Source organism: Oncorhynchus keta, chromosome 19 (assembly GCF_023373465.1).
Source record: "Oncorhynchus keta strain PuntledgeMale-10-30-2019 chromosome 19, Oket_V2, whole genome shotgun sequence".
NCBI lineage: Eukaryota > Metazoa > Chordata > Actinopteri > Salmoniformes > Salmonidae > Oncorhynchus > Oncorhynchus keta.
This window is the reverse complement of record NC_068439.1, coordinates 49,899,048-49,921,677: the sequence shown is the minus strand read 5'-3', so window position 1 is coordinate 49,921,677 and position 22,630 is coordinate 49,899,048. Positions and strand designations below refer to the sequence as shown.

At 43.9% G+C, this 22,630-nt stretch overlaps 1 protein-coding gene and 1 long non-coding RNA gene across 3 annotated transcripts in view; one reads left to right on the top strand and one right to left on the bottom strand.

The window, feature by feature from the left end:
* Positions 1-22,630, bottom strand: part of LOC118398408 (bromo adjacent homology domain-containing 1 protein-like) — a 91,079-nt gene that overhangs the window by 54,379 nt on the left and 14,070 nt on the right. Inside the window, exons 1-2 of one of the 2 annotated variants that reach the window (XM_052470732.1) lie at positions 9,919-10,990; positions 9,167-9,242 (exon numbers count right to left, since the gene is read on the bottom strand). The exons of the other annotated variant lie outside the window; for it this stretch is intronic. The gene's annotated coding sequence lies outside the window, so the exon portion shown is untranslated. Of the gene's footprint in view, positions 1-9,166; positions 9,243-9,918; positions 10,991-22,630 lie in introns of those variants that run through there. 2 annotated transcript variants of the gene reach the window in all.
* Positions 11,766-15,374, top strand: LOC127909412 (uncharacterized). Its single transcript, XR_008071055.1, has 3 exons — positions 11,766-11,895; positions 11,982-12,110; positions 14,206-15,374. It is a non-coding gene; the product is annotated as an uncharacterized LOC127909412 (long non-coding RNA).

The following is a 22,630-nucleotide window of genomic DNA, read 5'->3' as shown; positions in this document are numbered from 1 at the left end:
AGCAGTTTACACAGCTAATCATGACTGACAGTTTTCCATATTTAATGTATTACATCATTATGCAGGTCTCTATGACTGAGGGTACAAGCAGTAGTCAACTCCTGAAAAGTGCAGTGCACTTCAGATAGGCTCAGTGCGTTACCGTTTTTCTCAGGGATGTAGGCCTAACGATTCACCGCATCAGTCCCAGATTCAAATGTTTAAGATGGATAGAAGAGCATCGGTCGTCGGACCTCAAATCGATCCAAATGTAGCATGCATCGGTCCGAAAATATATTCTAAAATTACGAATCACCGGTTCACATTTTTGTTGTTGTTGTTGCTCATTTAACATTTTTTCTACCTTCTGAAAATAACTCTTATTTTGTGACAACTGATGCGTCCTCTCCTTCAGTGTCGAACTGCATGTAAATTGTATTGACACGTCTCTGATCTACAACTCATTTTGCATGCGGAACAACCCAGTGCAATATCAGTAGCGTCGTCAAACTACGCACTGTGCCCAGTTTCCTGGACCTTTCAGCATTCAAACGCTAAAATGGCTTCCATGATATTAAGCTTTATTAGGCGATTGACAACCTATGCAAATGGCTAGGTTATTGTTATCTAAGCCCTGTTAAAAATGTATTTTACCGGAATAAAAGTAAGCTACGGGAGAACTCATCTGACTATACCTGCTGAATGGGGCTGACAATCGAATTTATTTGGATGGTTCAAGTTCAACATCAGCAAGACATTTCGCAGTGTGCGCTTTAAACAATCAGTGTATATGGTACTTTCAATTTTTTTTTTTTTTTAGATATATGGTAACGTTGATCATTTCACAAGGAGGACAGCAATCACTTTTGCGAGGCACACTGCGTGGCAGAAGCCAGAGAAGAAAAGATCACTCTGTAAAAACATCCAAATGGTCAAAAAAAAACATTCGATTTTGAGATGGGGGTGAAACGCAAAAGCTGTGCTATATTCTCATTGGCTATGTCATAGCTCATTTATAAATGATAAATAAATACATGATACATATTGATACGTGAATTCTAACCTTGTATACCACACTCAAACCTTTTCACGTGTGGGAACTGGCCTATATGGATAGGGCTAAACTGACATTTCTCTTACAGAAGAAATATGAAAAGTATATGCATGATAGCAATTGAAAGGGAACAGTTTGGAGATGATGGAAAAATGATCAGACCAAAAAGGTGAGGGACACAACTGTTCACCTGACATAAGACTGAATCCAAATGTACACAGTTTATTGTATGTGCATTTGAGGAACTAGAGCAAGCACACTTGTAGTTTTGGTTGGAACACAGCCCTGCATCCCCGCCATCACACAATTACTGTTGTTTACGCAAACCAAAGAAGGTCCATTATAAACCAAAATCTGGGTTAGGAGGGCATAATTTGAAAGCGTGTTCTAATGCCAACACGACTAGCTAAATTATACAATACGATATCAAAGTGGCGGGCTTTCACAATGCAATTCAGAGAAACAGATCGTAATTTGGGTGCTCATAGAAAAGGAGTCATAAGTGCATTCAGGTGCGTGTGCTGCGGCAAATTTGATTCACAATAGAAAACCATAGGCCCATTCTGTTCAGAACAACCCAGGGTATGAAGCCATGTCATCTTGTAACTGTACATCAACATAGTGATCATAAACGTTGGCACTGTATATGACATGTATTTTATACTATGGAAATGTGAAGTACACATTTGACTCACGGGTGTTTGGCTTGCTTGTATGACTTCAATGTGGTACAATCCTCAATGTCTCATCTTTCAAAATACAGTCCCCTTAGTTTCCAGCATTTCCCTCACTCAAAAATATATATATTTTTTTGCTAAAGTTGCCCAATTAGTGGGAGGGATGGGGACAATTTCTTGTCGTGCGAGGTGCTCAAGTTCAGAGCAGCTGTCAGTCAAAACCCATACAGTGCTGTGAAGTGGAGAACCTGAACTCTGAAGTTATGTATAGCATGTTACTGTACAGCCACTGCGTTACAATTTAGGCATTTATTCAGTGTCCAAATCTGCCATTTTCAAACCGTTTATGAGTGTAAAGTGTTAAAAATACAGATGCAAGTTGGAACCAAATAAGGTGCTTGGGAGTGATACCATAGGGGAACTACTTTAGGTTCTCTGAAGAACCATACAAAAAAAATCTAAAATCCAAAATGTTTCGGCCCTCCAGCACCGTAATTGAATACTTGTTACAGGGTTTTATTTGAATATTTCCCAGGGTTATTGCCATATTTCACAGGTGCCTTTCCAGTGAATTTGAGATTTAACGTGACTGTTTGGTAGTGACAGAGAAATGGTTGTTAGATTCATTAATTTTCAGTCCTGTGGCCTTTACCAAGTGAGATAAACAAAATGAAGACAATACAAAATATATTTCATAAGGCCGTCTTATGAGGGCCTAGTTTTACCCTAATACAGTGGCCTGAAACGCATTACAGGCCACAACAGGCCTGCAAGTCATATCATGCTGGCTTGTAAAGTGGCATGTAATTCCTATTGGAGTGGGGATATCCAACATTTGAAAATGTTTATTTATTTGGAATGATTGCCAGGGTTGGGAAGTCTAAGATATGAGACTACTTTAAACATCTGAACTGGAACAAGCGTTTCAGTAACGGGTGCAATAAATCCAATTTACAGATTGCAATACTTCAGGAAAATTTGTTATTTATATTTGAGTTGCATAAGATTAATAAATCAATGCAAAAACAGATACTGAAACAAATTATTCTAAAAGTCGACCTACAACAGAGCATCCTGGGAAATAAGATGGGCGTGGTTTTGGTTCAACTCTGGATATTAACAACAACACTGGGATTATTTTACACCGTTGAGTGTCAATTTAAATCTTGAATCAACACTAGAGATGCTACACCAAAAAAATCAATACTAGTTAACACTGGCTAATATGCTGTGTGCTATGAAAGGGTCTGCAGGCTTCCATACAATTAAATAACCTTTTAGAATTCTGAAGGAGCGTAGATTGCCAAGGGAAGAACCTAAAGTTTTTTTTTAATCGTGCAAGAATTCTCCCAAGGAACATTTTTCAGTGCAGGTTTAGTACCATAGTACTCAATGCAATCACGATACTTGATACCAAGGCAACAAGAAATAAGGCATATTAGCCAGTCACAGAATGGCACTTCATCCAGACAGATCAACTCAGATACTGACTGCCCTGTTCAATCATTGGGCATCTTTTGAGTTCAATATCATTACATTTGCATTTTTATATACAATTTTTCCAAAGACAGCCATGCATGCATGAATTAACCAATTACACGTTTTTATTTTTTTTATTTTTACCAATCTAACAACATAAAAGGTAATCATTTACCATTCAAATAATCTCTATTGGTAAACTGGGTAAATCAATATGTAGCCTCGGCCTATCCGCAATACAGGTGAATGCGTATTCAATAGGTGCGTACATGCAGTTATTAAACTTGTTTTGTCTGATTTCATGGGGCTACAATCTGCTTCCATTTACATTTACATTTACATTTACATGCTTCCCTTCCATTTGGGACTTATTGTATTGTACTGATCTACTACATTTGAACAGAAGTATCTTATTTTATAAAAATGTGCATGGTCTCTTTAAAAGAACTGCACTTGCTGATTTTGTCTCCCAAATATTGCGTTGCTCCTCAAGAAATGCTGCCGGCCATGACAGAGGCCAAACATGGGTTAGGGTTGCGGTTTGATGTGGATGTTTCTTGGGTGTGTCCTTGACACTCCCATCTGTCAGAATCTTCCCTGCAGCCACCCCCCCCTACTCAATCACACCTCTTGCAGGTTGAGTTCAATAACTACTCAGCAAACTGGATGTAGTCTATCACAGTGCCATCCGTTTTGCCACTTCTGTAGCTCAGTTGGTAGAGCATGGCGCTTGTAACGCCAGGGTAGTGGGTTCGATTCCCGGGACCACCCATACGTAGAATGTATGCACACATGACTGTAAGTCGCTTTGGATAAAAGCCTCTGCTAAATGGCATATAAAGCCCCATACACTACTCACCACTGCGACCTATTGGCTGGCCCTCGCTTCATACTCGTCGCCAAACCCACTGGCTACAAGTTATCTACAAGTCTCTGCTAGGTAAAGCCCCGCCCTATCTCAGCTCGCTGGTCACCCTAGCAGCACCCACTCGTAGCACGCGCTCCAGCAGGTATATCTCACTGGTCACCCCCAAAGCCAATACCTCCTTTGGTCACCTTTCCTTCCAGTTCTCTGTTGCCACTGACTGGAAAGAACTGCAAAAAAAAAAAAGAAAAAAAAACGTTTTTTTTTTTTTTTAAATCACTGAAGCTGGAGATTCCCATCTCCCTCACAAGCTTTAAGCCCCAGCTGTCAGAGCAGCTCACAGATCACTGCACCTGTTCATAGCCCATCTGACTGTATGTTTTGTTCATTCCATGTGTAACTCAACAACTCTATGTTGTTGTATGTGTCGAACTGCTTTGCTTTATCTTGGCCAGGTCGCAGTTGCAAATGACCTGGTTAAATAAAGGTGAAATAAATACAAATTAAAAATGTATGGTGCAGTGCCAGATGAAGTTTTGAATAGGTCAGTAGCCTACAGAGTATGAGAAGCATTCCTGACGTAGATAATCTAAACTAAGCGTTTGGACAAATTTCAAATGTAGTAGCAGGTCCATGTAGAAGAAACAACCCTTTACACAATACCATACAAGCAGTGTTCTGCTAATATAACAATGTTAACATTTAATCTTTCATTATCATTCCCAGTTGATACGGATACTGTGCCTATCAGCATTTCGTCTGGTGGTAATGGGGCTACCTTGTCAAACATGTCAGAGTGGTCATACCTTCCTGTGTGGTGTCCCGTATACCACAGGAGTTCCCTGATCCTGGCGCAGAATACACAGGGCTTCCCCCTCCCTCCTAACTAATAACAATCAATTCAATAATGGAAAAAGACAATACAAGTAAAAGTTGTGTCTAGTAAAACTGTAATGCCAAGTCTCTCTCCATTCAGAGACATCAGTATCAAGCCCATCTGTCAGTCATCACATCATCTTGCAATTCCCATTGTGCTGGCTCCATAAAATGTTTCTGTGAACACATTTTTTTTAAATTAACAATGCAAGTCAGTTTAGCCAGTTAAAAACAAATGATTTTTTACAATGACGGCCTACCAAAAGGCCTCCTCCGGGGACGGGGGCCAGGGATTTAAAAAATGTAATATAAATATAGGACAAAACACACATCACAACACTAAATAATGAGAGACCTAAGACAACAACATAGCAAGGCAGCAACACATGACAACACAGCATGGTCGCAAGCAACACAACATAACAACAACATGGTAGCAGCACAAAACATGGTACAAACATTATTGGGCACAGTCAACAGCACAAAGGTCAAGAAGGGAGTGACAACAATACATCACACAAAGCAGCCACAACTGTCAGTAAGAGTGTCCACATAATCACTGCTATATACCAATGGCAGTTAGGACAGGTAATATCTGACACACAAACAGGTACTATGTAGGTACAAACAGGTACTAATTTTGTTCACCCCGTTGACGACCGTTGGTGAGCAGGCAAGAGGCGAGTTCTTTACCATAGCCCCAGAGCCTCAAAGCTGTTGCCAATGACAGGTGAAGGTTGCTGTCCGGATACTTGCCAACTGTTCCACTCGTAGGAATGCTCACAGCGAGGGTATGTCTGCATGATGCTGATCAGGGCCCCCTTGTTGGTCAACTTTATGCTGCAAACAACTACAGCAGGCAATCTTATGAGGTCGTTTTGACTGGGAGGGCCTGTGACCGAGTGATATAATACACAAGCCAAATAGTAAATAGCATTTTATTCTAAAGGTCAAGCCGGGTATTTTTTAATACAACACCTGTCATTGTTGATGACGCTGTATGTGTCATCAGGGCAGTAACTCAGATCACTATCAGAGGCCTCATGATGCCGTGTCCTTTTCATAGGAGTCCAGGGAGACTCCAGCAACAACCGATTAGGTGTGACAAGGGTACTTGAGTCGCATGACACACTTTTATTCAGAGGTCTTGCCTGACAAGCTGTGAAAATAGCAAGTGAACAATGAAATAAATTAATTTGGAGGTTGCGTAACCATCTCCCTGTTACCAGCCCTTCGCAAAGTTTTTGGAGAAATTGTGTTTGACCAGATATAATGTTATTTTACAGTAAACAAATAGACAACAGACGTCCAAGCAAGCTTATAGGGAAAGACATTCAACAAGCACAGACTTTACACAAACTACTGATGATTGGCTGAGAGAAATTGATGACAAAAATATTATGGGTGCTGTTTTGTTCGACTTCAGTGTGGCATTTGACATTATCAATCATAGTCTGCTGCTGTAAAAACTTGTGTTATGGCTTTACATCCCATGCTATATTCTGGATAAAGAGTTACCTGTCTAAAAACACAGAAGGTGTTGTTTAATGGAAGCCTCTCCAACATAATCCAAGTAGAATCAGGAATTGCCCAGGGCAGCTGTCTAGGCCCCTTACTTTTTTCAATCTTTACTAACGACATGCCACTGGCTTTAAGTAAAGCCATTGTGCCTATGTATGTGGATGACAACACTATAAATGTCAGCTACTACAGCGACTGAAATGAGCGACTGCAACACTTAAGAGCAGCAGTTCGTTTCAGAATGGATGGCAAGGAATAAGTTAGTCCTAAATATTTATTAAACTAAAAGCATTGCATTTGGTACAAACCATTCACTAAACCTCAACTAAATCTTGCAATAAATAATGTGGAAATTGAGCAAAGGTGACTAAACTGCATGGAGTAACCCTGGATTGTAAACTGTCATGGTCAAAACATATTGATACAACAGTAGCTAAGATGGGGAGAAGTCTGTCCCTAATAAAGCGCTGCTCTACCTTAACAGCACTGTCAACAAGGCAGGTCCTACAGGCTCTAGTTTGGTCGCACCTGGACTACTGTTCAATCGTGTGGTCAGGTGCCACAAAGAGGGACTTAGGAAAATTGCAATTGGCTCAGAACAGGGCAGCACGGCTGGCCCTTGGATGTACACCGAGAGGAGGAGAGATCGACTTCATCACTACTTGCATTTGTGAGAGGTATTGACATGTTGAAAGCACCGAGCAGTCTGTTTAAACAACTAGCATAAAAGCTCAGACACCCATGCTTACCCCACAAGACATGCCACCAGAAGTCTCTTCACAGTCCCCAAGTCCAGAACAGACAATGGTAGGCGCACAGTACTACACAGAGCCATGACTAAATGGAAATCTATTCCACATCAGGTAAATGATGCAACCTTATGGAACAGCTGGGACTGTGAAGCAACAAACATTGGCACATGCATACACACAAACAATAACATACGCATTACACACATGGATGTTGTGTTGTAGATACAGTTGAAGTCAGAAGTTTACATGCACTTAGGTTGGAGTCATTAAAACTCCATTTTCAACCACTCCACAAATGTCTTGTTAACAAACTATAGTTTTGGCTAGTCAGTTAGGACATCAACTTTGTGCATGGCACAAGTACATTTTCAACAATTGTTTACAGACAGATTATTTCACTTATAATCCACTGTATCACAATTCCAGTGGGTCAAGCGTTTACATCTACTAAATTGACTGTGCCTTTAAACAGCTTGGAAAATTCCAGAAAATGATAGCTTTAGAAGCATCTGATAGGCTAATTAACCTAATTTGAGTCAATTGGAGGTGTACCTGTCAAGGCCTACCTTCAAACTCAGTGACTCTTTGCTTGACATCATGGGAAAATCAAAAGAAATTTGCCAAGACTTCAATTTTTTTTAGCCCTCCATAAGTCTGGTTTATCCTTGGGAGCAATTTCAGAATGCCTAAAATTACCACGTTCATCTGTACAAACAATAGTACGCAAGTATAAACATCACAGGACCACGCAGCAGTCATACCGCTCAGGAAGGAGAGACGTTCTGTCTCCTAGAAATGAACGTACTTTGGTGATTAAAGTGCAAATCAATCCCAGAACAACAGCAAAGGACTGTGTGAAGATGCTGGAGGAAACAGGTACAAAACTATCTATATCCACAGTAAAACAAGTCCTATATCGACATAACCTGAAAGGCCGCTCAGCAAGGAAAAAGCCACTGCTCCAAAACCGCCATAAAAAAGCCAGACTATGGTTTGCAACTGCACATGGGGACAAAAATCTTAATTTTTGGAGAAATGTCCTCTGGTCTGATGAAACAAAAATAGAACTGTTTGGTCATAATGACCATCGTTATGCTTGGAGGAAAAAGGGGGAGGCTTGCAAGCCAAAGAATACTATCCCAACCGTGAAACACGGGGGATAGCAGGAGGGACTGGTGTACTTCACAAAATAAAAGGCATCATGAGGAAGAACAATTATGTGGATATATCGAAGCAACGTCTCAAGACATCAGTCAGGAAGTTAAAGCTTGGTCGCAAATGGGTCTTCCAAATGGACAATGACGCCAAGCATACTTCCAAAAGTTGTGGCAAAATGGCTTAAGGACAACAAATTCAAGGTATTGGAGTGGCCATCACAAAGCCCTGACCTCAATCCTATACTACATTTTTTGGCAGAACTGAAAAAGTGCGTGCGAGCAAGGTGGCCTACAAACCTGACTCAGTTACACCAACTCTGTCAGGTGGAATGGGACAAAAATCGCCCAACTTATTATTGTGGGAAGCTTGTGGAAGGCTACCCACAACATTTGACAAGTTAAACAATTTAAAAGGCAATGCTGCCAAATACTAATTGAGTGTATGTCAACTTCTGACCCACTGGGAATGTGATAAAAGGAATAAAAGCTGAAATAAATCACTCTACTATTATTCTGACATTTCACATTAAAATAAAGTGGTGATCCTAACTGACCTAAGACAGGGCATTTTTACTAGGATTAAATGTCAGGAATTGTGGAAAAACTGAGTTTAAATGTATTTGGCTAAGGTGTATGTAAACTTCCAACTTCAACTGTATGTGGTAGTAGAGTAGGGGCCTGAGGGCACACAGTGTGTTGTGAAATCGTATTGTAATGTTTTTAATATTGCCTTAGCAGCAGCTAATGGGGGTCATTAAACAAATATAAAATTGCAATCACATTGCTGGACATGTTATGATACCCACCTTTGCGCCTTCTGGTAGGTCACCGGCATCCATTCATGACTAGGGGTTCAGTCTTGCACCCAACTGTGAAATTTGTCTAACAGAAAAACAGGGTCAACGATTATCATCATCCCTCAATTATAAACATAGCTCAAGAAATAACAATCTAATTTGGAAGCTAATTATATGCTTTACATATGTTAATTGGATTAGATTCAGGCCGGTGAAACCGTTACACTATGCAACCAACTGTGACATGTTTTGCTATAATAGTTCATACGCTGTTGTAGTCTGACATGAGTTAGCCAGTACCACCATAGCTGAATAAAAGTACATTTTAAAAAAGTGCCCTAGACATTGGGTTGCATCTCGGTGACTGGTGACGGTTTCATCTAAATGTCACTAACTTAGAGTGGCATGGAAATACAATGACATTGCTTAACTAAATAATAAGGAGAAAACAACTTTGCTATATTATTTTGTCAAATGTACTTTATTAGAGAGATGGCAACGTTGCCATTAGTGTTACTTGCAAAGTTTGTAAAGTCAAAAAAAAAGTCTGAAGTCAATCTGGCGACATCAAACAAAAAGTTTTACCTACTAATTATTTGACTTCTTTTGAAATATCTTGTTTCCAAGCCAAATCAGAGTTGTATTGGGGTAGGCTAACGTTAACCAGCTATCTAGTTGGTAGCTAGCTGGCGATGATAATCATTATCACTATCAAAATATACATAACCAGCAGTCTATGGTCTAGGTACTGGTATACTCACTGGGGACCAACGTACTCCAACCTCCTATTCCGCATGATGGGGTCTTTTGGCAGGGCATCCGAACCATAGTTGTTGGTTGTGCATCCTGCTGGAAGCATGCATTGCATGGGCTTTTCAGTCTTAAAAACAGTCACGATCTTTTGAACGTGTTGGTTGGGGGCGATGAAAGAGCCCCATTCAATGAAGCGAAGTGGGTGATGGGGGCGATTTGCACGTGGAGCATGGCAAACGGGGACATGACTTATTGACATGATTGCAATCCTAACCCAACCTTCATTTACCCACTGAGGTTCCAAACTCCTTTTTAGACGAGACTGACTTCATGACCAAAATGATCCCTTTTACACTTTGTAAAATTTTGATACTAGAATAAAATGTTTATGACTCATATTGATGTCACATAGGCCGTTTAAGGGATGAGTTTTTTTTTTAGGGAAAGTCGCTCTTTAACCAGTAATGGCGTTATTCACCAGGCAATAGGGGGGCAGCTGTCAGAGCACAGTCAGTTTGCTGAGGTAATAGACCTTCTTTGAGACAAGTAGACAATGGACCGGATCGGACAGCTCAGAGCCTCTGCTCTTTTCTGTCCATAAGAAACAATTGGATTAGTGGAAGAGGCAGGGCAGGCCAGGAACAAGGAAGAAGGGTGTGGTCAGCAGGGCATCCCCGAGGCTGAATACCCTAAGGTTTTTATCAGAACGGTTGTAGGTCAGAGAGATGAGAGAAAGAATGTGAATGAATGAGGTTTTTGATGGCAATCAGCTTCGAAATCAGCATAATATGCAAACCATAATGCAAACTATCATCACAAAGTACAAGGGTAGAAAATTGATGTTAGCTTTAGCGGTCAACTAGCCATGAAAGTTAGCCAACAAAGCTGGAAGCTACCAGTATCTTCATGCACTATAAAGTGTTCTAGGCTAACCCGCATGGACATTGTTTTGCTAACAGTAATTAACATTTCTACATACCATGTCGCATTATTCAAGTGTGTTGACTTCTGTGCAGCATGAGTGGGGAGCTAACATGATGCAGCCCAGACTCTCAGTGCAGGTAGTGGGGAGCTAACATGATGCAGACCAGACTCTCAGTGCAGGTAGTGGGGAGCTAACATGATGCAGACCAGACTCTCAGTGCAGGTAGTGGGGAGTGGGGAGATAACATGATGCAGACCAGACTCTCAGTGCAGGTAGTGGGGAGCTAACATGATGCAGCCCAGACTCTCAGTGCAGGTAGTGGGGAGTGGGGAGATAACATGATGCAGCCCAGACTCTCAGTGCAGGTAGTGGGGAGTGGGGAGATAACATGATGCAGCCCAGACTCTCAGTGCAGGCAGTGGGGAGCTAACATGATGCAGACCAGACTCTCAGTGCAGGTAGTGGGGAGTGGGGAGATAACATGATGCAGCCCAGACTCTTAGTGCAGGTAGTGGGGAGTGGGGAGATAACATGATGCAGCCCAGACTCTCAGTGCAGGTAGTGGGGAGTGGGGAGATAACATGATGCAGCCCAGACTCTCAGTGCAGGCAGTGGGAGCTAACATGATGCAGCCCAGACTCTCAGTGCGGGTAGTGGGAGCTAACATGATGCAGACCAGACTCTCAGTGCAGGTAGTGGGGAGCTAACATGATGCAGCCCAGACTCTCAGTGCAGGCAGTGGGGAGCTAACATGATGCAGCCCAGACTCCCAGTGGGAGCTAACATGATGCAGCCCAGACTCCCAGTGGGGAGCTAACATGATGCAGCCCAGACTCCCAGTGCAGGCAGTGGGGAGCTAACATGATGCAGCCCAGACTCCCAGTGCAGGCAGTGGGGAGCTAACATGATGCAGCCCAGACTCCAAGTGCAGGCTGTGGGGAGCTAACATGATGCAGCCCAGACTCCCAGTGCAGGCAGTGGAGAGCTAACATGATGTAGCCCAGACTCCCAGTGCAGGCAGTGGAGAGCTAACATGATGCAGCCCAGACTCTCAGTGCAGGTAGTGGGGAGCTAACATGATGCAGACCAGACTCTCAGTGCAGGTAGTGGGGAGCTAACATGATGCAGACCAGACTCCCAGTGCAGGTAGTGGGGAGCTAACATGATGCAGCCCAGACTCTCAGTGCAGGTAGTGGGGAGCTAACATGATGCAGCCCAGACTCCCAGTGCAGGTAGTGGGGAGCTAACATGATGCAGACCAGACTCTCAGTGCAGGTAGTGGGGAGCTAACATGATGCAGACCAGACTCCCAGTGCAGGTAGTGGGGAGCTAACATGATGCAGCCCAGACTCTCAGTGCAGGTAGTGGGGAGCTAACATGATGCAGACCAGACTCCCAGTGCAGGCAGTGGGGAGCTAACATGATGCAGACCAGACTCCCAGTGGAAAGCTAACATGATGCAGCCCAGACTCCCAGTGGAGAGCTAACATGATGCAGCCCAGACTCTCAGTGCAGGCAGTGGGGAGCTAACATGATGCAGCCCAGACTCCCAGTGGAGAGCTAACATGATGCAGCCCAGACTCTCAGTGCAGGCAGTGGGGAGCTAACATGATGCAGACCAGACTCCCAGTGGAGAGCTAACATGATGCAGCCCAGACTCCCAGTGGAGAGCTAACATGATGCAGCCCAGACTCTCAGTGCAGGCAGTGGGGAGCTAACATGATGCAGCCCAGACTCCCAGTGCAGGCAGTGGAGAGCTAACATGATGCAGACCAGACTCTCAGTGCAGGCTGTGGGGAGCTAACATGATGCAGCCCAGACTCCCAGTGCAGGCAGTGGGGAGCTAACATGATGCAGACCAGACTCTCAGTGCAGGCAGTGGGGAGCTAACATGATGCAGACCAGACTCCCAGTGGAGAGCTAACATGATGCAGCCCAGACTCCCAGTGGAGAGCTAACATGATGCAGCCCAGACTCTCAGTGCAGGCAGTGGGGAGCTAACATGATGCAGCCCAGACTCCCAGTGGAGAGCTAACATGATGCAGCCCAGACTCCCAGTGGGGAGCTAACATGATGCAGCCCAGACTCCCAGTGGGGAGCTAACATGATGCAGCCCAGACTCCCAGTGGGGAGCTAACATGATGCAGCCCAGACTCCCAGTGGGGAGCTAACATGATGCAGCCCAGACTCCCAGTGGGGAGCTAACATGATGCAGCCCAGACTCCCAGTGGGGAGCTAACATGATGCAGCCCAGACTCCCAGTGCAGGCAGTGGGGAGCTAACATGATGCAGCCCAGACTCCCAGTGGGGAGCTAACATGATGCAGCCCAGACTCCCAGTGGGGAGCTAACATGATGCAGCCCAGTCTCCCAGTGGAGAGCTAACATGATGCAGCCCAGACTCCCATTGGAGAGCTAACATGATGCAGCCCAGACTCCCAGTGGAGAGCTAACATGATGCAGCCCAGACTCTCAGTGGGGAGCTAACATGATGCAGCCCAGACTCCCAGTGGAGAGCTAACATGATGCAGCCCAGACTCCCAGTGGAGAGCTAACATGATGCAGCCCAGACTCCCAGTGGAGAGCTAACATGATGCAGCCCAGACTCTCAGTGGAGAGCTAACATGATGCAGCCCAGACTCTCAGTGCAGGCAGTGGGGAGCTAACATGATGCAGCCCAGACTCCCAGTGGAGAGCTAACACGATGCAGCCCAGACTCCCAGTGGAGAGCTAACATGATGCAGCCCAGACTCTCAGTGCAGGTAGTGGGGAGCTAACATGATGCAGCCCAGACTCCCAGTGGAGAGCTAACATGATGCAGCCCAGACTCCCAGTGCAGGTAGTGGGGAGCTAACATGATGCAGCCCAGACTCTCAGTGCAGGCAGTGGGGAGCTAACATGATGCAGCCCAGACTCTCAGTGCAGGCAGTGGGGAGCTAACATGATGCAGCCCAGACTCTCAGTGCAGGTAGTGGGGAGCTAACATGATGCAGCCCAGACTCTCAGTGCAGGCAGTGGGGAGCTAACATGATGCAGCCCAGACTCCCAGTGCAGGCAGTGGGGAGCTAACATGATGCAGCCCAGACTCCCAGTGCAGGCAGTGGGGAGCTAACATGATGCAGCCCAGACTCCCAGTGCAGGCAGTGGGGAGCTAACATGATGCAGCCCAGACTCCCAGTGGGGAGCTAACATGATGCAGCCCAGACTCCCAGTGGGGAGCTAACATGATGCAGCCCAGACTCCCAGTGCAGGCAGTGGGGAGCTAACATGATGCAGCCCAGACTCCCAGTGCAGGCAGTGGGGAGCTAACATGATGCAGCCCAGACTCCCAGTGGGGAGCTAACATGATGCAGCCCAGACTCCCAGTGCAGGTAGTGGGGAGCTAACATGATGCAGCCCAGACTCCCAGTGCAGGTAGTGGGGAGCTAACATGATGCAGCCCAGACTCCCAGTGCAGGTAGTGGGGAGCTAACATGATGCAGCCCAGACTCCCAGTGCAGGTAGTGGGGAGCTAACATGATGCAGCCCAGACTCCCAGTGCAGGTAGTGGGGAGCTAACATGATGCAGCCCAGACTCCCAGTGCAGGTAGTGGGGAGCTAACATGATGCAGCCCAGACTCCCAGTGCAGGTAGTGGGGAGCTAACATGATGCAGCCCAGACTCCCAGTGCAGGCAAGCAATGAGAAAGTGGAGCAGGCACGGTGCACACTATAATAAGCGGTCAGCTGCGCTGATAGACAGACTTGATCCGTGAGCCATTTGACATTAGTACCGAAAGTTTTAAACTTCTAGTACCAAACCATTTTTCATGTTGTAGTATTGAAAAAGTACAGACATTTTTGGTATACCGTGCAACACTATGACACATTATTATCTCAAACACTTAATCTGCATAAATGACAAGTTAATTAGTGGGTGATGATTTCAGAACCAAAGTGCAGGACAAAACATTTTTGGCTACATTGCTCCCCCCTAATCTGATGGTGGTAGATGCCTAGTCTCCCTTGTGACTCAGTTTAGGTGCCTAGATAGTATATACATAATTTATACACACACAATGAAAATGGTGCTACTGTGGATAGCTGCCATTTTATGGGCTCCGGTCCAATTCTGCTATTTTGCGTGCTTGATTTTTTTTTACGCTGATCATTTTGTTACATAAAGTCTCCACCAACATATCCGATGACTGACAACAGCTTGTGGACATCAGAATAACGATCACTAACCTTGATTTGAGTGAAGATTTTTACATCAATGATCCTACAGCTCTGAATGTTCCGCTTACCCCGGATAAGGCCCTGATCCCTGGGACTCGAAAGAGGAAGCAGCGGCAAGAGAGGCTGCGTCATGACGAGACTACGTTGGTGAGCATCTAGACCGCCATTTTGTTGGCGAACGTGTAGTCACTGGAGAACAAATTGGATGAGCGCCATTCGAGACTATCCTATCAACGTGACCGAAAAACTCAAATATCCTATGTTTCTCGGAGTCATGAATGAGGACATGGATATACAAACTTAATTTGTCACATGCGCTGAACATACAAATATTTACTAATTAAACTTAAGTAAAATGCATCCATCCATCCATCCATCAAAAGTTTGGACACACCTACTCATTCAAGGGTTTTTATTTATTTTCTACATTGTAGAATAATAGTGAAGACATCAAAACTATGAAATAACATGTAGTAACCAAGGAAGTCTTAAAATCAAAATATGTTTTATATTTGAGATTCTTCAAAGTAGCCACCCTTTGCTTGATGACAGCTTTGAAAACTATTGGCATTCTCTCAACCAGCTTCATGAGGTAGTCACCTGGAACACATTTCAATTAACAGGTGTGCCTTGTTAGAAGTTCATTTGTGGAATTATTTATTATTTCTTTATTTGAGCCAATCAGTGTTGTGACATGGTAGGGGTGGTGTGACGACCCTCCCACTCTGTCTGCCGTATTCTCTCTTTGTTCTTGTTTCCGTATTAGGATGCCGGTGGGCGGAGTTGGGAGAGAAACACCTACATGGGAAACACCTGGGCCAGGTGTCTCCCAGGATAAATACACCACTTCCCCATTCATGGAGGAGACTCTCTCCATGCAGACACCCTTTGTAGATTGTGTTGTGGTTCTTGGTGGCCGTTTGTTTGTTTGTTTGTTTGTTTGTTTGTTTGTTTGTTTGTTTGTTTGTTTGCTTGCTTTGGCACCTTTCATCACCCTGCATTATCACATTCATGCATGCAAAACACTCACTTACACTACTGATTACTGATTACACACACCATTGTATATTATACTTAGTTGCTTTAGTTAATAAATACATATTTTGCTACTCCTTATCTCCACGTTGTCTCCCTTTGTTACGGGCTTTGAGCCGGTTCGTGACAAGTGGGGGCTCATCCGGGATCTTTGAACTATTGGTTTGGGAGACCGTGGAGGTACGTGTTTGGTTTGAATATTGTGTTTGAGTGTGATCGGCCCAGTATTGGTTGCCTTTGTTGTTTGGTTTGTGTGCTGCGTTGGAGAGAGTATAATGGTTAGTTTCCAGGCCTTGCCTAGCCTGGAAACTTGTTCTACTCTCTGTTGGGAAGTCAGTCTGAGGAGGTGAGTAAATCGGCTATGTACCTCGGTAGGAGATTTGTGTAGGGTAGTGGAACTTGCTACCTGGAGCTGTAGCCTTTTTCCCCTGATAGGCTTAACGACGTGTTTCAATTTTGGGCATGGTTAAATGTTTGTTGTTTTTGTGTGGTGTCTGTGGACTGAGCAGTTGTCTCGGGGGCACATCCGTGGCTTGGTGGAATTTGCCAGCATGCTGGGGAGTTCTATTTCCTTGCCAGCGGGCTACAGTGCATAAATACCCACTGCAAATCTGCACGAAGACTAGGGTTGAGTTATTGTAGGTTTTGGGGAAGCTCTGTATCTCATCTCTCTTCTGTGGTGCTCAGGGTGATTGTAATTTCTCTGGTTGTGGTCTGATGTGCTCAGCAGAGGGGTTGAGCAAGAATATTTACTTATGACTATGGTGTCTCATGTACACAAGTTCATTCGCTTTCCATCAGAGGAACTGTTAGAATTATGTACTAAAGAACAACTGTTGAAGATCGCTGAACACTACAAGGTTAAATGATGGAAGTTCTGTTTCGTGTGAAGTGACTATGAATCGTTGGAAGTTACTATGAATCGTTGGGAGTTATAAAAATGAAGGACCTTGATGTTCTTTTCGTTGGAGTTTGTAGCTGTTGTGGTCTTTTGTGCCATGTTCCTGAATGTTTACGTGACTGGCCATTGTTTCGGGTTGTCATGTTCTATCCTTCCTGTCTGTTCCCTCCTGGTCTTGTGTTCTTCTTTCCTCTTAAATATTGCTTCCTATGTGCAAAGGTTGCTGAGGTCTGGGGAGGAGGAGGTTGGATGGGGCAGGTGGAGGTGTGAACTCATAACCCCTCACCAATTTGGGACGCAGAGGCTGTGTCAATTTGGGACGCAGAGGCTGTGTCAATTTGGGACGCAGAGGCTGTGTCAATTTGGGACGCAGAGGCTGTGTCAATTTGGGACGCAGAGGCTGTGTCAATTTGGGACGCAGAGGCTGTGTCAATTTGGGACGCAGAGGCTGTGTCAATTTGGGACGCAGAGGCTGTGTCAATTTGGGACGCAGAGGCTGGGGGTTCCGGGGTCCTTGTTGTTGGTCCCCGGTTTTATGGGGGAATGTGACGACCCTCCCACTCTGTCTGCCGTATTCTCTCTTTGTTCTTGTTTCCTTATTAGGATGCCGGTGGGCGGAGTTGGGAGGGTCGTCAGCTACATGGGAAACACCTGGGCCAGGTGTCTCCCAGGATAAATAGACCTCTTCCACATTCATGGAAGAGACTCTCTCCATGCAGACACCTTTTGTAGATTGTGTTGTGGTTCTTGGTGGCCTTTTGTTTGTTTGCTTTGGCACCTTTCATCACCCTGCATTATCACATTCAGGCATGCAAAACACTCACTTACACTACTGATTACACACACCATTGTATATTATACTTAGTTGCTTTAGTTAATAAATACATATTTTGCTACTCCTTATCTCCACGTTGTCTCCCTTTGTTACGGGCTTTGAGCCGGTTCGTGACAGTGGCATACAGAAGAGAGCCCTATTTGGCAAAAGACCAAGTCCATATTATGGCAAGAAAAACCCAAATAAGCAAAGAGAAACAACAGTCCATCATTACTTTAAGACATGAAAGGTCAGTCAATCTGGAAAATTTCAAGAACTTTGAAAGTTTTTTTAAAGTGCCTTCGCAAAAACCATCAATCGCTATGATGAAACTGGCTCTCATGAGGACCGCCAGAGGAAAGGAAGACCCAGAGTTAGCTCTGCTGCAGAGGATACGTTCATTAGAGTTAACTGCACCTCAGATTGCATCCCAAATAAATTCTACACAAGATTCAAGTAAGAGACACATCTCAACATCAACTGTTCAAATGAGACTGCGTGAATCAGGCCTTCATGGTCAAATTGCTGCAAAGAAAACACAACTAAAAGGACACCAAGAAGAGACATGCTTGGGCCAAGAGACACGAGCAATGGACATTAGACCGGAGGAAATCTGTCCTTTGGTCTGAGGCCAAATTTGAGATTTTTGGTTCTAACCGCTGTGTCTTTGAGATGCAGAGTAGGTGAACGGATGATCTGCGCATCTGTGGTTCCCACCGTGAAGCATGGAGGAGGAGTTGTGATGGTGTGGGGGGTTCTTTGCTCGTGACACTGTCTGTGATTTATTTAGAATTGAAGGCACACTTAACGAGCATGACTACCGCAGAAATCTGCAGTGATACGCCATCCCATCTGATTTGCACTTAGCGGGACTATCATTTGTTTTTCAAAAGGATAATGACCCAAAACACACCTCCAGGCTGTGTAAGGGCTATTAGACCAAGAAGGAGAGTGATGGAGTGCTGCATCAGATGACCTGGCCTCCACAAATCACCCGACCTCAACCCAACCGAGATGGTTTGGGATAAGTTTTTCCTTCACCACAGAGTGAAGCAAAAGCAGCCAACAAGTGCTCAGCATGTGGGAAAAGCATTCCAGGTAAAGCTGTTGAGAGAATTACATGAGTGTGCAAAGCTGTCATCAAGGCAAAAAGGTGGCTACTTTGAAGAATCTCAAATATAAAATATGTTGATTTGTTTAACACTTTGGTTACTACATGGTTTCATATGTGCAATTTCATATTTTTGATGTCATCTCTATTATTCTACAATGTAGAACAGAGTAAAAATAAAGATAAACCCTTGAATGAGTGTGTCAAAACGTTTAACACACACACACGTATATACAAAAATGTCCGAATAATTGAGAATTATTTATTTCAGCTTTAAATTCTTTCATCACATTCCCAGTGGGTCAGAAGTTTACATACACTCAATTAGTATTTGGTTGCATTGGGTCAAATGTTTTGTGTAGCCTTCCACAAGCTTCTCACAATAAGTTGGATGAATTTTGGTGCATTCCTCCTGACAGAGCTGGTGTAACCGAGTCAGGTTTGTAGGCCTCCTTAGCTCGCACACATGCTTTTTCAGTTCTGCCCACAAATTGTATATGGGATTGAGGTCAGGGCTTTGTGATGGCCACCTTGAATTTGTTGTCCTTAAGCCATTTTGCCACAACTTTGGAAGTATGCTTGGAGTCATTGTCCATTTGGAAGACACATTTGCGACCAAGCTTTAACTTCCTGACTTATGCCTTGAGATGTTGCTTCAATATATCCACATAATTGTTCTCCCTCATGATGCCATCTCTTTTGTGAAGTGCACCAGTCCCTTCTGCAGCAAAACACTATGATGCTGCCACCCCGTGTTTCACGGTTGGGATGGTGTTCTTCGGCTTGTAAGCCTCCCCTTTCTCCTCCAAACATAACGATGATGATGGCCAAATAGTTCTAGTTTTGTTTCATCAGACCAGGACATTTCTCTAAAAAGTATGGTCTTTGTCCCCATGTGAAGTCGCAAACCGTAGTCTGGTTTTTTTAATGGCAGTTTTGGAGCAGTGGCTCCTTCCTTGCTGAGCGGCCTTTCAGGTTATGTCGATATAGGACTCGTTTTACTGTGGATATCGATACTTTTGTACCTATTTCCTCCAGAATCTTCACAAGGTCCTTTGCTGTTGTTCTGGGATTGATTTGCACTTTTCGCACCAAAGTACGGTAATCTCTAGGAGACGGATTGAGTCTTCTTCCTGAGCTGTATGATGGCTGAGTGGTCCCATGGTGTTTATACTTGTGTACTATTGTTTGTACAGATGAACGTGCTTACCTTCAGGCTTCTGGAAATTGCTCCCAAGGATGAAACAGACTTGTGGAGGTCTACAACTTTTTCTAAAGTCTTGGCTGATTTCTTTCCCATGATGTCAAGCAAAGAGGCACTGAATTTGAAAGTAGGCCTTGAAATGCATCCACAGGTACACCTCCAATTGACTCAAATCATGTAAATTAGCCTATCAGAAGTTTCTAAAGCAATGCCATCCTTTTCTGGAATTTTCCAAGCTGTTTAAAGGCACAGTCAACTTAATGTATGGAAACTTCTTACCCACTGGAATTGTGACAATGAATTATAAGCGAAATAATCAGTCTTTACACAATTGTTGGAAAAATGACTTGTGTCATGCATAATGTAGATGTCCTAACCGACTTGCCAAAACTATAGTTTGTAAACAAGAAATTTGTGGAGTGGTTGAAAACGAGTTTTAATGACTCCAACTTAAGTGTGTATACATATCAGTTTACACACACACACACACACACACACACACACACACACACACACACAGAGAGTCAACCAACCAATGACCAAACAAAATCGACTAATTGGGGTCAGCCCTAACATACATACAGTGGCAAGAAAAAGTCATGCCACAGCATCTCAAATAGGGTTTAGGTCAGGACTCTGACTGGGCCTCTCCAGAAGGCGTATTTCCTTCTGTTGAAGCCATTCTTTTGTTGATTTACTTCTGTGGTCTGGGTCTTTGTCCTGTTGTGTGACCCAACTTCTGTTGAGCTTCAAATTGGCAGACAGAGAGCCTTACATTCTCCTGCAAAATGTCTTGATAAACTTGGGAATTCATTTTGACATCGATGATAGCAAGCTGTCCATGCCCTGAGGCAGCAAAGCAGCCTCAAACCATGATTCTCCCTCCACCATTCTTTACGGTTGGGATGAGGTTTTAATGTTGGTGTGCTGTCCCCCACACACAAGGTTGTGTGTTCCTTCCAAACAAATCAACTGTAGTTTAATCTGTCCACAGAATATTGTTCCAGTAGCGCTGTGGAACATCCAGGTGCTCTTTCGCGAACTTCCGACGTGCAGCAATGGGTTTTTTGGCCAGCAGGGGCTTCTTCCGTGGTGGCCTCCCATGAACACCATTCTTGTTTGTGTATCGTCAACAGAGATGGTAGCATGTTCCAGAGATTTCTGTAAGTCTTTAGCTGACACTCAAGGATTCTTCTTAACCTCATTAACCTCATTGAGCATTCTGCACTGTGCTCTTGCAGTCGTCTTTGCAGGACGGCCACTCCTAGGGAGAGTAGCAACAGTGCTGAACTTTCTACGTTTACAGACAAGTTGTCTTACTGTGGACTGCTGAACATCAAGGCTTTTAGAGATACTTCTGCTATCCTTTCCAACTTTATGCAAGTCAACTACTTTTCTGAGATCTCTTTTGTTCGAGGCATGGTTCACATCTGACAATGCTTGTGAATAGCAAACTCAAATTCTGTGAGTGTTTTTATAGGGTAGAGCAGCTCTAACCAACATCTCAAATCTTGTCTCATTGATTGGACACCAGGTTATGTAACTCCTGCCTCCAATTAGCTTTTGGAGAAGTCATTAGCCTAGGGGTTCACATAATTTAAACATTCAGTGCAGGTTGGGAAAAGTATGTATTCAATATAGACAAGAAAAATAATTCTGGATAATTACATCTGCCACTCGTGATATGTGCATCAAAGTGAAGTGGATATTATTAGACCTGTGCATACAGGACTAGTGACTGTTGCGTAAATGTAACTGAATATATAAAACACAATTGAGACCTTAAACATTTTATAACAGGCGCCAGCAGGTTCTTTAGATTGGTAGGACTGAAAAAGTTGGTGGTATCATATGACACGGTATTACAGTATTGTAAAATGTTGGTATCATAAGCATCATGACGTTTACAGTGATATTACCGTGGTACCGGTATACCGTGCAACACTAATATATACACACTACATGACCAAAAGTATGTGGACAGCACCACGTCAAACATCTCATTCCAAAATCATGGGCATTCATTTGGCATTGGTACAACCGCCTCCCCTCTTCTGGGAAGGCTTTCCACTAGAAGTTGGAACATTTCTGCGGGAACTTGCTTCCATTCAGCTACAAGAGCATTAGTGGGGTCGGGTACTGATGTTGGGCGATTAGGGCTGGCTCAGTCGGCATTCCAATTCATCCCAAAAGTGTTCGATGGGTTTGAGGTCAGGGCTCTGTGAAGGCCAGTCAAGTTCTTCAACACCAATCAACAAACAATTTCTGTATAGCTCCCTATTTTTGATGCACGGGGGCATTGTCATACTGAAAAGGCCTTCCCCAAACTGTTGCCACAAAGTTGGAAGCAAATGATGTTCTAGAAGGTCTTATGTTGTAGTGTTCAGATTTCCCTTCACTGGAAGTATGGGGCCTTGCCCGAACAATGAAAAACAGCCCCAGACCATTATTCCTCCTCCACCAAACTTTACAGTTAGCACTATGCATTGGGGCAGGTAGCGTTCTTCTGGCATC